We start from the raw sequence: 16,511 nt of genomic DNA, 5'->3' as shown, positions 1-16,511 counted from the left end.
GGGCTCTTTGATCTTGGACTGCCTGGCCTCCAGAACTGTGAGGACTAAACGTTGCTGTTTCAGCCACCCAGCGCACGGCAGCCCAAATAGTAGACAGGGCTACAGACGGCGAGAGCCAGAACTGTGAGGACTAAATGTTGCTGTTTCAGTCACCCAGCGCACGGCAGCCCAAACAGTAGACAGGGCTACAGACGGCGAGAGCTGGGCCTGGGATTCTGCATTTCTAACCAGATCCCCTGTGATGCTGAGGCTGCTGGTCCTCAGACCACATGCAGTGGGTGAGGCTGCTGAATGAAGAGTACGGAGGTCCAAGCACCATCTGCCTTCCCTTCTCTATACAGGGGGTTAGACACAGGCCCTGGTCAGACCCAAGTTTGCCACAGGGCAAGCATGCTCTCACTGCAGCTTGGCAGTGAGAACCTCGCATGGCTGGAAGTCTGCACAGAGTCAGGGGTGCAGCCCATGAGGCGGCTGGTCTCCAGGTTCTCCCCAACTCTCGCCGTCTGTAGCCCTGTCTACTGTTTGGGCTGCCGTGCGCTGGGTGGCTGAAACGGCAATGTTTAGTCCTCACAGTTCTGGAGGCCAGGCAGTCCAAGATCAAAGAGCCCGCATGTCTGGCGTGTGATGAGGGCCCGCCCTGGCTTGCAGGTGGCCTTCTCCACATGTCTCACAGCTGCAGTGAGAGCATGCTTGCCCCGCAGCGAACTTGGGTCTGACCAGGGTCTGTGTCTGACCCCCTGTACAGAGAAGGGAAGGCGGATGGTGCTTGGACCTCCATACTCTTCATTCAGCAGCCTCACCCACTGCATGTGGTCTGAGGACCAGCAGCCTCAGCATCACAGGGGACCCGGTTAGAAATGCAGGATCCCAGACCCAGCTCCAGAGCTGCAGAATCAGACGCTGCATTTTAACACAATCTGCATGTGATGGGTGCACATAAGAAAATTTGAGAAGCTCTAAGAGATCGTGGACCTGGTTCCTCCACAAATCAATTTCAAAGGAAAAAAAGGAGGGGGCAGAAATCTCTGGGTTAAAAGAAAGAAAACATGCCAATACCATGCAACAGGTGGACCTGGTTTGGATGCGGGATTTGTATGAACCAATGGTAAACACTGATATTTGATGCTGAGGATTGTTGATGATTAGGTATCTACGTTACATTAAAAGCATCCATCTTTTAAAAACGCATACTGAAATGCCTAATGACAACACCATAGGATGCCTGGGATAGGCTTCAGAACAACCCAGTGTGCAGGCAGAGGGGGCGCACGGGAGGGCTGTATCTCAATTTTGAAAAAACACCTTGCATCCATCAGCTGGAGATAAGTGTATGTGGGCCCAATAAACTATTCTTTCTGCTGTTGTCTGGATTGTAAATTCCAATAAAGAAATGATTATTTAAACTCCTGGCTGTTTTTAAAAAGATAAACAGATTCCTAGGTGTTACTCGGACTTACTGAATCTCTGAAAGTTTAGCCCCAGAAAGGTTATTATTGTTGTTGTTGTTGCTTGTTTGTTTTAATCTTTCTGGGAAATCTTGATGCATTTGGTACCAGGGCTGTGGTTTGGGAATCACTGATTGCATTCAAATGTTATATCTAGAAAGCATTAAATTTCCAGAAACTCAGCCCTATTCTTGACGGGGCGCCCCAGACAGGCAGGAACTGGGCTCAAGATGGATGAGGAAAACAACCACAAGTTTCTCAAAGACAGAAGTAAATCGGCTTCTTCTGAGCAATTGCTTCGGAACACCTTCTCCTCTGCCCTGAGCACCCTCTTGTCAGGTGCAAAGCCTTGAGGGGTGTGTGAAGAGGAAACAGCCCCTGGCATGCTGTAGCCGGCTTCCGTCCAGCAAGCTGGGTGGTGCCCAGGACCACAGTGCAGCACAGGAGGAAGAGTCCCAACCTAGGATACTGCAGGCAGCACAGCCAGCTCAAAAATCTCTGCCCCAGCCACCATCTCTCAAATTCAGCCATTGGAGAGTCATTGTTTTTGAGTTCACAAGTGTTCTCATTTAAGATGCAAATGACTGTGGGAGGATTAGCACAGATATTGTACTCTGAACAATGTTTTGCATAAGGTCATGAAGGATTCTGGCAATCACAAATGCCCACAGAGGACAGGCCAGTTAAGTAACTGCGCAAATCTGGCCACATTAAAGATTATAGAGTCAGCAGGGGCAGAAGAACTATGAGCAAATGCCTTGCTTAAAGGCCTTCAAGTTAATAACAATAATACTAATAATGCACGGTGCTTAACAATGGCAAAACAGACACAGCTGCTGGCCTGTTTTATATCCCCTCAAAGACAAAGAGGTCTAGGTTTATGCTTCTGGTGAGAAGGTCAAGAAACCCTTCTGCACCTCAGTTTCCCCCTCTGAACACAGGGGCAAAACAATCCTGGAATACAACCGTTAACTTAAAAATCACACAATTTATACATTTGGAAAGGAAATCATACTTCTTATAAAGGGTTATGAGCACAGCCAGAAGGTAGTCATCCTGCAGACTGGGAAGCACAGCCTCGGGCAAAGAACAAAGTCAAGCACTTTGAAGAAAAATAGGTGGGGGGAGGAGCTTTGTGCCAAATGAGTTGGTTAAACATACATATTCAACAGGTTACAGAAGGAGCTGTGAATATTCATAACGAGGGTCCTGATGCACACATATAGAACAAACATGTATGTCACATACAACCCATGTTCGCCTTGGGGTGGAGACTTAACATTTAAATGCATGACTGTTAGGACCTATATGTCAAAAGGTCGTTTCAGGACACAAAGGTGCTCAAATGTGAACCTCTGTAAACCATCCAGAACCAGTCCACGGTCAGTGGTCTCTTCTCTGGAGAAAGTTATCGAAATCAGCCTGCTGTTCAATCAAAGCTGTAATTACAGTTTGTGAAACTTAGGGTCAATGTCCAGTGGAGCTGCAATTGCTTCAGCATTGTTTACCTCAAAGCCACTGCTTGTTCAGCTACTAAAGAAAAAGAACACCCTCACAACAGTTAGAACATGGTTTATTCTTGCAGTGTAGGGGTGAGTGACTTAAGCTTTGACTCTCACAGCCTTAGGCCCTGATTATACTTCAGCAATTTATTGCCACACAGTCTGTCCCATCAGTCTTATGATCTCTATTTCAACATTCGCGCTGGTCAGTTGTGTCTAAACCACAAGAGGGAGGGGAGAAACTAAGCGTGTCTGACCTCCTGCCCCGTCATGGCTGGGAACTTGGTTTTTATGTTTTTTTTCTGGGGTCCTTTGGCCGAGAGAAGGTCTGTTCAGTTGGTGAGAAGGTCTGTTCAGTTGGTGAGAAGTCTAGGACTTTATTTTTAGTTTACACAACAAAGGGTGATTGGAGACCCAAGTGAGACCGTGTTTGGGAAACTACGACATGCCGCACAGGAGTAAGAGAGAAGGCTTTTCTCATTTCTGCCTTAATTCAGTTTTGTCTTCTTAAATATCTAAACTCTATTATCATCTTGAATGTTAATCATCCCAACTCCTTTAAAAAGTTTAGCTCAACTTGTGCTTTCCTGTCCAGCAGGTAAGGAGTTTGCAGGTCATTCCTTCATCCTAGAAACAACCAAAAAAAAAAACTGAACAAACCAAAAAATCAACAGTTCTTTTTGGATTCATCAGAGAATTGAGGTCACAGTGAAACGGGAAAGAGTCCCTTGTCCCCCTCACAGGGCATGCGACGGGGGAGTGGCTCGCTTCTTCAGTGTCCCACTGCTCAAACCTCTAGGGGAGCATACAGATGGGCAGGCAGTGAGGCTCCGACCCCACGGCAGTGTCCCGGGGTGGATGTTTACAGCTCCTGAAGCCCCAGTGGGTGTGTGTTACAGAGTGTTCTTTTAGTTCGCCATCTATAGGTGGCTTGTGTTAACCAGCTCAATTAGACCTGCGTCCATATTACAAGGACAGAGGGATTTCTGTGTTCCAGGTTCTTGCCCTGGCGTACCAGAAGAATCAGATCACACATGGGCTGGAAAATGAGTGCAAAGTTTTACCGAGTGGAAGCAGCTCTCAGCAGATGGGGGAGCCACAGGGGAGACAGCTTTCCCCTGGAGTTGGGCTGCTCGGTGACCCAGGTTCGCTTTCAACTGCCCCCAGCCAAACTCCACCTCATCCCACAATCGAGATATGACAGAGATGTTAGAATTACCAGACGCTGAATTAGAACAACTATGACTAATATACTAAGGGCTGTAACGGACAAAGCAGACAGCATGTACTAACAAACGTGCAGTTTAAGCAGAGAGATGGGAATTCTAAGAAACAACCCCCAAAAAAGTTGCAGATCAAAAACACTGCCACTGAAGTAAAGAGTGCGTTTTATGGGCTTATTAGGAGACTGGACATCGCTGAGGAAAGAATCTCTGAGCTTGAGGATATCTCAACAGAAACTTCTAAAACTAAAACACAAACATAAAGACTGAAAAAAAGACCTGTGGGACAATTAGAAACAACACAATATACATGCGATGGGAACAGTAGAAGGAGAAGAAAGAAAAGAAATAAATATTTAAAACAATAATGCCTAAGAATTTCCCTAAAAGATTGACAGACACCAAACCATAGATTCAGGAAGCTCAGAGAATATACCAAGCAGGATAAATCCCCCCAAAAAGCTACACCTAGGCATACCCCATTCAAATGAGGAAAATGAAAGATAAAGAAACCATAATTAAAGAAGCCAGAGGAAAAAGAATCTTACCTATAGAGAAATAAAAATAAGAATTACATCCACCTTATCCTCAAAAACCGTGCAAACAAGAAGAGAATGGAGTAAAGTATTTAAAGTGTTGAGAGGGTGGAAAAAAAAAAACAAATAACAAAAAATCAGCAACAACTAACAATTCTGTACCCTAAGAAATTATTCTTCAGGAATGAAGGAGAAATAGTCTTTCTCAGAAAAACAAAAATTGAGGGAATTTGTTGCCAGTAAGCCTGCCTTGCAAAAAAACATTAAAAGAAGTTCTTCAGAGAAAAGGAAAAGGATACAACCTAGAAACTCAGATTTACATAAAGGAAGAGCATTGGAGAAGGAATAAGCAAAGATAAAAACTTTCCGTTCTTACTCTTAATTGATCTAACAGATAACACTTTGTTCAAAATAATAACAATATATTCGAGTATGTATGTTTACATATGTATGTATTATATATTATACATGTGCTTATAAGTGAAATGAATGACGACAATGACACAAAGGACAAGGGGGGGAATTAGGATTATTTTGCTATTATATGGTACTTGCACTACCTGTGAAATGGTATGATGTTATTTGAAAGTGGACCTGGACTATATTGCAAACTCTAGGGCAACCACTAAAAAACAGTTTTAAAAATTATAACTGGCAGGATGCGGTGGCTCAAGCCTGTAATCCCATTTTGGGAGGCCAAGACAGGCAGATCACGAGGTCAGGAGTTTGAGACCAGCCTGACCAACATGGTGAAACCTGTCTCTACTAAAAATACAGAAAGCTAGCCAGGCCTGGTGGCGGGCACCTGTAGTCTCGGCTACTCAGAAGGCTGAAGCAGGAGAATAGCTTAAACCCAGGAGGCGGAGGTTGCAGTGAGTCAAGATCACACCACTGCACTCCAGCCTGGGTGTCAGAGCAAGACTCCATCTCAAAAAAATAATAGTAATAACTGATATGACAAAAAGAAGAGTAAATAAAATTATATGAAATACCCAAATGAAACAACAAAAGGTAGAAAGATAACACAAAAATAGGAATAAATAACAAGGGCAATGAATAGTAAACAAGTAACAAGCATGCTAGATATTATTCCAACTATGTTGATAACTACTTTAAATGTTAATAGTCCACCTACACCAATTAAAAGATGAAGAGTGTCAGAGTGGATCAAAAAACAACAGCCAATTACATATTCTCTAAAAGAAACTCATTTGGATAAAAAGATACGTATAGGTTAAAGGTAAATTGACAGAGAAAGATATACCATGCTAACACTAATAAAAAGAAAGTTGGAATAGCTATATTAATTTTAGACAGAGCAGACCTGAGAGCAAAGAAAGTTATTAGGAATACAAAGTGCATTATATAATAATAAAGGAGTCAATTCTTCTAGAAGACAATATCATCTTTAATGTATATGTCCCTAATGACAGAGCATCAACATACATGAGGCAAAAACTGACAGAAATGCAAGGAGAAATAGAGGAACTCACTCTTGTAGTTGGATACATCAACACCCCTCTATCAGCAATGGACAGATACAGCAGGCAGAAAATTAGTAAGGAAATAATTGAACTAAACAGCACCATCAATCAACTGGATATAATTGACATCAATCTATTTCATTCAACGACAACAGAATACACCTTCTTCTCAAGCTCACATGGAACATTAACCAAAAGAGACCATATTCTGGGCCAGAAGACACACATTAACAAACTTACAATAGAACTCACACAACGCCTTTTCTCAGAACACAATGGAATTAAAATTAGAAATCGATAACAGAAAGGGAGCTGTAAAATCCCGAAACAATTAGATATTAAACAACACATTTCTAAATAACACATGAATCAAAAAGTAAATCTTAAGAGATTTTAAAAAATATTTTGAAAACGAAAATACAACTGATCAAATTTTGTGTGATGCAGTGAAAGCAATGCATAGAGAGAAATTTATAGCGTTGAATGCATATATTAGAAAAGAAGAAAGGTCTAAAATCAATAACCTAAGCTTCCACCTTAGGAAACTAAAATAAGAAGAGCAAATTAAATTCAAATTAAACAGAAAAAATAAACAATACAAATTAGAGTAGAAATCAATGAAATTAAAGAATCAATACAGAAAATCAACCAAAGAAAAATTTGATTTTTTGAAAAGATAAATAAAATTGATAAGCCTCTAGCCAGGATTAACTAAAGAAAAAAAGAGGACACAAATTTCTAACATCAGAAATGAAAGAGAGGACAACACTACAGATCCCATAGACATTAAAAGGGATAATAAAGAACTATTATGAAAAGCTCTAGTCATCAAACTTAATAATGTGGATGAAATGGAACAATTCCTGCAAGAAAACAATCTGTTGAAACTTACATGAGGAAAAATAGAGAATTTGAATGGAGCTATATCTATTAAAGAAACAGAATCAATAACGAACAACCTTGCAAAACCAAAAGCAACAGATCCAGGTAAATTATACCAAGCATTTAAGGAAGAAATTGTACAATCTCTTTTAGAACATAGAAGTAGAGGGAATACTTTCTAATTCATCCTATGAAGTCAGCATTACCGTAATACCAGAACTGCACAAATAATTCACAAGAAAAACACACAGACCAACATCTCTCATGAACATAGAAGCAAACATGCCAAAACAAAACACAAAACAAAACAAAACAAAACAAATCCAATCCAACAATGTATGAAAAGAATTCTATACTATGACCAATAGGATTTATTCCAGGTATGCAAGGCTGATTCAACACTGAAACATCAATTAAAGTAATTCTAATTCATCATATCAACAGGCTAAAGAAGAAAAAAAACCCACAGTATTATATCAACAGATGTAGAAAATCATTTTACAAAAATTCCAACACCTATTCATAATAAAAAGTCTCAGAAAACTTGTAATATAGTGAACTTCATGAACTGGACAAAGAACATCTACAAAAATCCTACAGCTAACATAATATCTAATGGTGAAGAACTCAAAAGTTTTCCTCTAACATCAGGAACAAGGCAAGATGTCCCCTCTCACCACTGTTTTCAGCATTGGACTAGAAGTCCTAGCTAATACAGTAAGACAAGAAAAGAAGTAGCCAGGCCTGGTGGCATATGCCTGTAGTCCTAGCTACTCAATAGGCTGAGGCAGGAAGATCCCTTGAGCCCAGGAGTTTGAGGCTGCAGTGAGCTGTGCCCGCACCACTGCACTCCAGCCTGGGTGACACAGCAAGACCCTGTCTAAAAATAAAAAGGAAATAAAAGATACGAAGATTAAGAAGAAAAGATAAAACTGTCTTTGTTTGCAAATGACAAAATTATTTTTTAGAAAATCTAAAATAACTGACCCAAAAAACCTCCTGGAACTAATAAGCGATTATAGCAAGGTTGCAAGATATAAGGTTAATATACAGAAGTCAATCACTTTCCTATATACCAGCAATGAACAAGTGGAATTTAAATTAAAAACACCAGAGCACTTACATTAGCACCAATACTTAGATACAAATCCAATAACATATATACATGATCCGTAAGAGAAAAACTATAAAATTCTGACGAAAGAAATCAAATGTACCACTCTAGGGTGGGATGCTGATAGTAGGGCAGGTTGGGGGAACACAGGTTATATGGGAAATTTCTATACCTTCTGATGACTTTTTCTGTGATCCTGAAACTACTCTAAAAAATAAAATCTATTTTTTAAACCAAATCTTTAAAAAATGCATCTCTGGACTGACTCAGCATGAGACATCTGCTTGTATTTCAGGATCACATGGTGCCCAGCAAACCTGCTCAGTTATTTCCACCAAGATCAACACAGAGGGGTGGGTGGTGTGTAGGTGTCTGCACTGATATTCAGTCCTGCTGGGAGCTCTCTGTGCACTCCAGCCCTGTTAGGACAGGTATGGGTAAGTCAGATAAGACTGTGAGCTGCCCAAGGCACTAAACTGGAGGCCAGTGAGGCCCAGGCCAGCCCTGACAACCGTTTCTCATTTTGCATCTCACAGCCACAACAGGGGCACCTTGACCCCTCTTTGTGAAGAGCCTCTTGGCCTCCTCTGTGAATCTTTACTTAAATCCCCCTTGCCTCAACTGTCAGCTGCAGGAGGGCAGGGGCAGCCTGTCTGGTTTAGCTGCTTCTCCAGTGCCTAGCACAGCAGAGACTCAGCAGGCTTGTTGCCAGCCCAGGTGCTGCCTCTGACAGAGCTTATGAGGATGCCTCATTGGAGGGAGGCAGAAGCCTGCGTCAGGGCTTCTGTCCTGTGCGTGGACCTCCAGAGGAGCATCCAAGTCTCAGGGAAAGGCTCCACCAGCCTGTGCACTCACACACACATGCTCTCAGACGAAATTAGCCTTTCCTCCTGGATGCCTACATCAAGCGTGACATCTGCCAGCACCCTAGTGAAGGAGCTCTGAAGGTATGTGCTGAAGAGGCCTGTGCCTGGTATTCAGCAAGAGTGCAATATAAGCATGCTAAGTTCAGTGGGGAAGTGGTCTTCTCAGTATCTCTCGGACTGAAGCAAAACTGAACATTCTTCTTCTATGTGTGTGTGTGTGTGTATGTGTATATACATTCATATTTACTATAACAACCAAAGTGTGTTTGTACTATACATACTGTAAATGCGAGACTGAAATAAATGTAGATTGGCATGAGAAGTATTTGCATAATATGTGTGTATAAGTAGATAGATATAGATACAGATAGAATAAAAACTTAAGTTATTATAAGAAGCAAAGAGAGATGGGAAGAGGCATGCTGGCTGCAGACCCCATGCTGAACAAAGCGGTGACACACACATAGTTCCAGGTCTACTTTCAAGGACGGGCAACCCTGCTGTGTATTTGAGGAAGGCCCAACTTACATCTTCACTCACAGTAAGATGCTGCTCTCCATGGGAACTCAGTTCTCCCCCGTTCCTCCATTGTCCCCCCACTGCCTGAGCCCCACGAAGCTCCTTCCCTTGTGCCCTCCCCTGCTGTGTATACATGTGGGAGGGTCCCCCTGCCTTGCCAACTGACCCACTCACCAGGACCTCTCCAGACCTCCAATGGCCATCTCTGCATGGCCCTGCCTAGGGGAAGCCTCTATGCAGAAGATCCCTGATGCTCCAAGGGGTCAGGAGGGTGGCTGGCAGGTGCTCACTGCCTTGAAAAGTTAGTAAGTCTCCCACCTGGAAGACAGCGAATCCCATGTTCTGCCCCAAGGCCTTTCCAGAAAACAAGGAAAGCAGCTTCTGAGCCACAGGAGAAAACATGGAACTCCTTGATCACCACTGCCCTTGCCCATCCTCGACCAAGCAGCCCTGACCTTGGTGCCAAATATTCTGGGATTGTCCCCTCAAACCCACTCTACATGTAGGTGAGGCAGCCAGCTCTCTCAGTGCAGTCCCCAGAGGCAAACCCTGGGCACGGATTCCACGCAAGAGGCTGAGCTGGGAGAAGAGGTGCACAACCTGGCAGAGGAGGGGAAGGCGGGCCGGGGAAGGGAAAGGGAGTGAGGATTGACCTCACACGGAGCTTTGGGTGCTGGCAGCCCCACCTGGGCTTTCCCCCAGATAGAGAAGCTGGGGCACTTGGGCAGCCCCCCAGCCCTAGTTGAGGGCTGTTCCCTCTGGGTGGCCAGGGGGGATCCAGCCCACCCAGCCCTGCCTGCCCCCAGCCAGAAAGAGCCTTGGTAGAGTCTCAGGCCCTTGGCAGCTGGAACTCAGACGATAGTTACATGTGGCTGGCTCTGAAGGCAGCATCTACAGCAGAGCTTGGGGACATTTAAGTGACAGCAAATCTCTAGGGTTCCCTTGACCCATGGGGGAACCTAAGTCTGCCAGCCTCAGACTCAGACCTGAGCATGCCCCAGCGGCTTCTCAGTTCAAGTGTCGGCACTGCACACACAGCAAAAGCAGCACGAAGAGAAAGACTTGCAAACCACCCCAAAAACACCGCTCCCTTCAGCTGCGAGGCTCCCACTCCTCCACGCTGCTGCTGGTTGGAGAAGGGGCTGGGAGTGGGAAGGCCTCCGAGACGTGGGGCTCCAACAGCAGCAGCTCCCTCCCCACATTCAGAGCGAAGGTCACAGCCTGCTGAAAACCGTGGCTGGCAGGAGGGGCCTCCGGTGCACCTCCCGCACCTGGGGTGCTGGCGGTCAGGGAGCAAGTACAGCAGTCAAGAACATCAAACCAAAATAATTCTTCTTTGAAAAGAAAACCTCAGGCATCAAACGTCTAGCCAGGTCTCACTGGTTCAAACGACAGAGTGAAGGAAACGCCCAAGGCATGCACTGCTTCCCTGTTGCCCTTACTGACCATGGGAATGGGAAGCTGCCCAGCACACGCTCGCGGTGGGATTGGAGAAGCACTCACAGGGTTGACGGTAAAATAGGGACTTGCCCAGATGACCCTCCCTGCAGAATTCACCCCCGAGGCTCCTTGATTAACTTCCAGATGACCCTGAGGTGGAGGCTGCCTTCCCATTTTATAGAGAAACTGGAGACTCACCCAGGGCAGGCTGGGTGGGTGGGCCCAGGGCACATCGCAGACACAGCTGGCACCCAAGACTTTGCTTGGGAAGGATGACTTGGGGACTAAAGTAAGGAGCGGGGTGGAGGACAGCAGCACCAGGCCATGGCAGCTGAGCAGCAGGATCTGCCCTGGCCTCCAAGGAGGCTTCCTCATTTGGCGGCTGCAGAGAAGACAGCCCGGGCTTCCTGGCACATACCTGAGATGGACGCGGCTAGATCCCCAACCCGCACTCTTTCCCTTGCCTGTTTGACACCAACCTGGAGCGAGCAGCTTCAACCACCGCACGTGCGCTCATATCGCAATGGTGTGGTCAGCAATCGCTCACTGGGCAGCTCCAGCCTGTGGGTTTGGGGGCCAGCGGGGCTGGGAGCTGGCTTGTCTCTGCTCTGCACAGCGTGTCATCCCCCAGCAGCCCCGCCAGACTTGCCATCAAGGCAGCGGGACTCTAGAGTGGGCAGAAGGACACTCCTGTTTGTCTGAAAGCCGCAAGAGTTTTTTCTTTGTGGGCAGCGACCCAGCCTTCAGACCTCCCTGTGATGCTCTGGCCTTTCTGCCAGGACTCTCATCCCCTCCTCACTACATCCACCTCATTCAATTTTCTGCTCCCAGGAGCACTGCCCAGAGCGGCAGCCTCTTGTCCCCTTCATTAGCCACAGTGCCCATCACCCGCTCAGAGCCCTGGACTCTGCTGATGACAAAGGACATAAATGGTGACAGGTACCATGTCCCTTCCCCATCACTTGCTTTAGATATGGTTTTAATGCTGAGTGCTACTTACACGGGAGACTGACAGCTCCCTCAGGCTTCTCTGAAACAATGCTGGAATCACTGGCTGAGCACCACGGACTCAGCATGTGACCTGCTGAAATTCTGGGCCAGGAGAGACAGCTGTGTGTCATCTCCATCTCCAGGGTGGCCAAACTCTGGGAGGGAAAGGATGTGATTCCAGAACAAGGCTCCCGACACCAATGGGCCTCATGATGCCGAAGGGCATCAGCGGTCGGGGTTGTGTGTCCGCAGGCCACCACCCCTCCTGCCCAGGCCAGTCCTGCCTCCTCTCCACAGACCTTGTCATGTAACCTGGAAAGAGGAATGAAGAGGAAAAGGCTAATGTTAAATTTTAACACAGACGCAGGAGAACACACACACACATGCATACACATGCACACAAGCCCATTGTTCAAATCTCAGTTGCCCAACCTACTCTTCATTTGGAAAAATCACATCCAGCCTTGTCTTGTGGGATGTCTTCTGGCTTTGGTCATATTATTTGTCTGTTACAAGTTCTTCTTGGAAGATTAGGAAGAAACCTTGTGTGAAAATAACTGCACCCAGTCAGCTGCCCCGAGATGCCCTGAGGTTCTATATCTGCTCCCAGGGCCTTCAGTCCATGATCCCTGCTGGGCCCCTCGTCTACCTCCACACATTCTGATTTTGCAGGTGTGGGGATCTGAGCCTGCCTAGCTCCCCTGGGACTCTGCATCTGAGTCCTAGAGCACCCTGGTGGGCTTGGCAGCAGCCCTGGCTTACTGCTGGCTCTTTTCGTGTTTGAATCAGTCAACACCAGCTCAGGCTGGAAAGCCCTACATGGGAGGCCCAGCCAGTCCCACATCACCAGGACTCACACAGCACCAACTCTGCGCAGGTGCTGGGCTGGGGCTGGGGGAGAGATCCAGGCTTCACCACCGGTAGGGTGTTTTCTGCAACCATCTGGTCTTTGGCTGCCAACCCCAGACCCTGCTGACAAGCAAAGAAGTAGGGATGTTGGAAGGGGCTCAGGAGGTTAGGACCAGGGACTCAGGGACTCGAGAGTCCAAGTCACTCTGAATGGCTCAGTGAGACCCCACTGCCTCCCCTGCTGGCTGCCACTGCCATTAGTAAGCCCAGGTCTGCCAAGCCCTGCTAACAGGCCCATCCCTGTGCCAGATGCTGGGTTGGGGAGATGGTGTCCCTAGCTACCTTTGACCATTGTCAGGGTTCCCCAAAATAGAAAGGGGGCCTAGTTTCAGAAAAGTGATACATGCCCCCCAAACACATCCTGGGGCTGGTCACCTAGTTTCCCTGGACCTCAGATCCCTTGCATCAAACAGAAGAGGTGAGGAATCAATAGTTGCAACGCACAGTCAGTAAAGTAAAGGCTGGTTTAAAGATACAAATAGGAATTGAGGAAAGATGTTTGAATGTTCTTTTGTATGGCAACAAACACAGCACACAAAGCTTTTACCACCTCAGTGATTAGTTTAAGGACAGGCCCATGACCCAGCTGAAGTCACATGGGGACAGTGAGACTTGATTCTGGGGCTTGCTTTGAGATCTCAGGGGCATACTCTCTCCTATGGATTGGAGGTGGCCACAAGGTGAGGCTAGAATTGTGGGAGACCTCCCTGTCAAGCTTGAGAATGAACCAACAGGGTGGAAGATAGAAGTAAGTGATGGAGAAAAGCCAAGTCCAAGAAGATTAAGAGTTCCCTGCTTTTTCTCCTCCTCCCTCCTTGTACAAAATCTACAATCATAGGGTCACCTCACCGTCCAAAATGGCTGCTCCAGCTCCAGCCATCTCATCTGCTTATAGCCAGCAGAAGAGAGGAACTGATAGAGGTTGAAAGGCAGCTGACTTCTAAGAAAGGCATCTGAAGCTGCCGTATGAGACACTTTGACTTATGTCCCACTCACTTGAATTTAGTTCTGTGACCACACCTGGTTATAAAGCAGTCTCAGAAGCATCATCTTTACACCTGGTGCCCTTCTCAAATCAGACTACAATGTGGGCCCTCGATTGTGGAAGAATGCAGATGAGGAGCGACCTGCCTCTGGCCCTATCATCAAGCCGGCCAGGGGGCCCAGGAGGGGCCTCCTCTGGGCCTGAGGCCCACCAGGTGTGCACTCGCCCTGGACTGGGAGACCCACCCCCAATAGGTGCTTTCAGAAAACCTGTGTCTCATGCTTCCCCAGAGCTGAAGTCAGTCTGCGACTCGTCTCCTTGGGATCCTGGAGATAAGATACTTACAGGTAGAGGGCTGCTTCCAGCCACTTGGGTTCATGCCTCAGTCTGCAAGGCTGACTGCTGGGCCAGTCACTGAAATTTATCCTTGGCCGCAGGCACCGTGACCCCCAGTCAGATAGACTGAATCCAAATGCCTGCACCCAGGCTACAGAACCCCAAACAGCCCCTCGAGCCACCATCACTGGGAGAAAGTAGAACCCACAGTATTTGGCAGCACTAGCCAAAACAATGGCTCAGTTATCCAGACTCCAGAGGAAATTTTCATCTGGATTTTTGTCTTTTGCTATTGAGAGTAAGTAGCAAAGCCAGGTGGCAGGGTGCTCAGCAGGAGGGGTATCTGGCCTCTCCTCTGCCCACAGCTGGGACAGCTTGATCCCATGCAGACTGAGTTCCTCTGGGCTCTGGAGCCCATCAGAAAGAATGGGATATAAGGGTTCTTGCCCAAAATGTAGCGAGCCGGGTCCCTGTCCAGGGAGTCACGTGATGTAGAATAGGGTTTTCAATGTGGAGACTCCAGGAATCCAGGCTCAGGGATGACAAAATCCCAGGGCACGGGGGCCCTGGCCTCCCAGCACCCGCTGCAGCCAAGCTCTGCGTGGACTGTGTCATCTGTGCATTCTGCCAGCTTTTATGGTGTCAAGGAGATGGCATCAGCTAGACCTGAGTCCAAACCCGATTCTTTTGCTCGTCTGCCAAGGGCCCCTGCACAAGTCCTTCTCCCCCTGAGCCCCAGGGCTGGTGTAAGGGTCACACACAGGCAGGGATGCATCAGCGGTAGGAAAGTCACAGGCCATGTCCTTGTGGCTCTGACAACTGGCTTCGGTGTCATTGCCAGTGCTGGCGCCTCTCAGTGCCTGCCTCCCTGTGACCTATCCCCCCAACTGCCATGGTTCCTGATGACCTCCCAGGAAAGAAGATGAATAAGTGGGTGCCCTGGGCCTGCTGGTGGCCATCCCTAGTGTTACCTGATGGCCTGAAGTCTTGGTGGTCTCCAGCCCCAGGACCACCCATTTCCATTCAAGGTTTACCTCCTGTGGGGAGACCTCCTGCCCCTTTGTGCAGATCCCCCAGAACAGTCACTCTGAGAGTTCCCCCTCACCCCACCTGGACTCTCCTCCATCAGACCAGCCTACCTGACCCTGGTGCTGGAAGCGGCTCCCATGCTGCCAAGTAGCCCCATCCAGAGAAGTGGAAGCCCCGAGGAGCAGAGAATCACAGGGACCACCCTGAAAGCCACAGATGGTAGGTGGCAGGAGCCCCCCACCAGCAGGCACAAGCTTCCCCCTTCTCGCTCAGCAATGTGTGTCAGCATGAATAGCTCCCAGCAAGATTCCAGGAAGCCTGCATTTGCACTGTACTTCCTGTTAAACCTGCAAGAGAGGCCCCTTATCTCCAAGTCAGTCTCTCAACCTCTGAGTAATGACTCCAGGCTGGATCCAGTGCAGCAGAGAGAATGGAACCAAGCCAGGAGTGCAATAGCAATCAGCAAACAGCAGGCAGTCCCGTTTCCTATCTGCCTCTGCCTTCCCTTCTTTCTCTCTTCCCAAAGGCAAAAATATTTCCCAAGTCCCTCCTTGGAGAACTTCTTAACATAAAATTAGCAAAGTCTTAAGGGGTTGTTTATGGAATTTTTGTTTGGAGACGTAATGTTTCCACCTAAGTCACTGCATTTCCCACAGATGGGAAATTCAAATCAATTACCTTGAATAGAAATTCTAATTACCAGGACTATATGCACTTAGAAGACTATATGCACTTAGAAGATGCATATTTCAGGATGCACTTACTCCACCCAGGAACCGCAGGCTGCACGGCTGGCTGTTCTGTGTAATACACAGCATGTCCACTGTGGCTCTTCTGCTTTCCTCTCCAATTATGTACCCCCTCTTCCCTCTCCCAGCATCTGGTGCATGTGAGTGAGAATGGCATTAGACATCCCTGTTAATTTCATCTGGGAGGTCAGATAAGCAATCCCACCCACCCAGAACACAGCAGAATGTAAGGATGTCTTTCTTCCTGGCACCCAGTGAAATGGCAGGGTTGTCAGTGTAGAAGCCAGAACTCTGAAACAGTGGAAAATGCAGGCCGGGCTCATGAGCTGGGTCCAGCAAAGCATGAGGAATGCCAGGCCCCTCCGCAAGCACCTGCCCTGACAGACACTCCCCGCACCACCAAGCTGGCCACATGTGGGAAGTGACATGATGTGGCATCTGGAGCTGTTTTGGAGCTGCAGTTTCTTGGTAACGATGGGGGGTCCCCTCTTGCCTCTGGGAC

The 16,511-nt window shown here is 47.1% G+C and overlaps 1 long non-coding RNA gene across 2 annotated transcripts in view; it reads right to left on the bottom strand.

Annotated features, from left to right (window-relative positions):
* LOC114670424 (uncharacterized) overlaps positions 1-16,511 on the bottom strand; it is a 41,369-nt gene that overhangs the window by 14,593 nt on the left and 10,265 nt on the right. For both annotated transcript variants that reach the window (XR_013399706.1, XR_013399708.1), the window contains exon 4: positions 12,012-12,313. This is a non-coding gene — a long non-coding RNA (uncharacterized LOC114670424). The remainder of the gene's footprint in view (positions 1-12,011; positions 12,314-16,511) is intronic.

This window comes from Macaca mulatta, chromosome 10 (genome assembly GCF_049350105.2).
Source record: "Macaca mulatta isolate MMU2019108-1 chromosome 10, T2T-MMU8v2.0, whole genome shotgun sequence".
Classification (NCBI taxonomy): domain Eukaryota; kingdom Metazoa; phylum Chordata; class Mammalia; order Primates; family Cercopithecidae; genus Macaca; species Macaca mulatta.
Note: the sequence above shows the minus strand (reverse complement) of the source record. Positions and strands in the feature narration are given on the sequence as shown.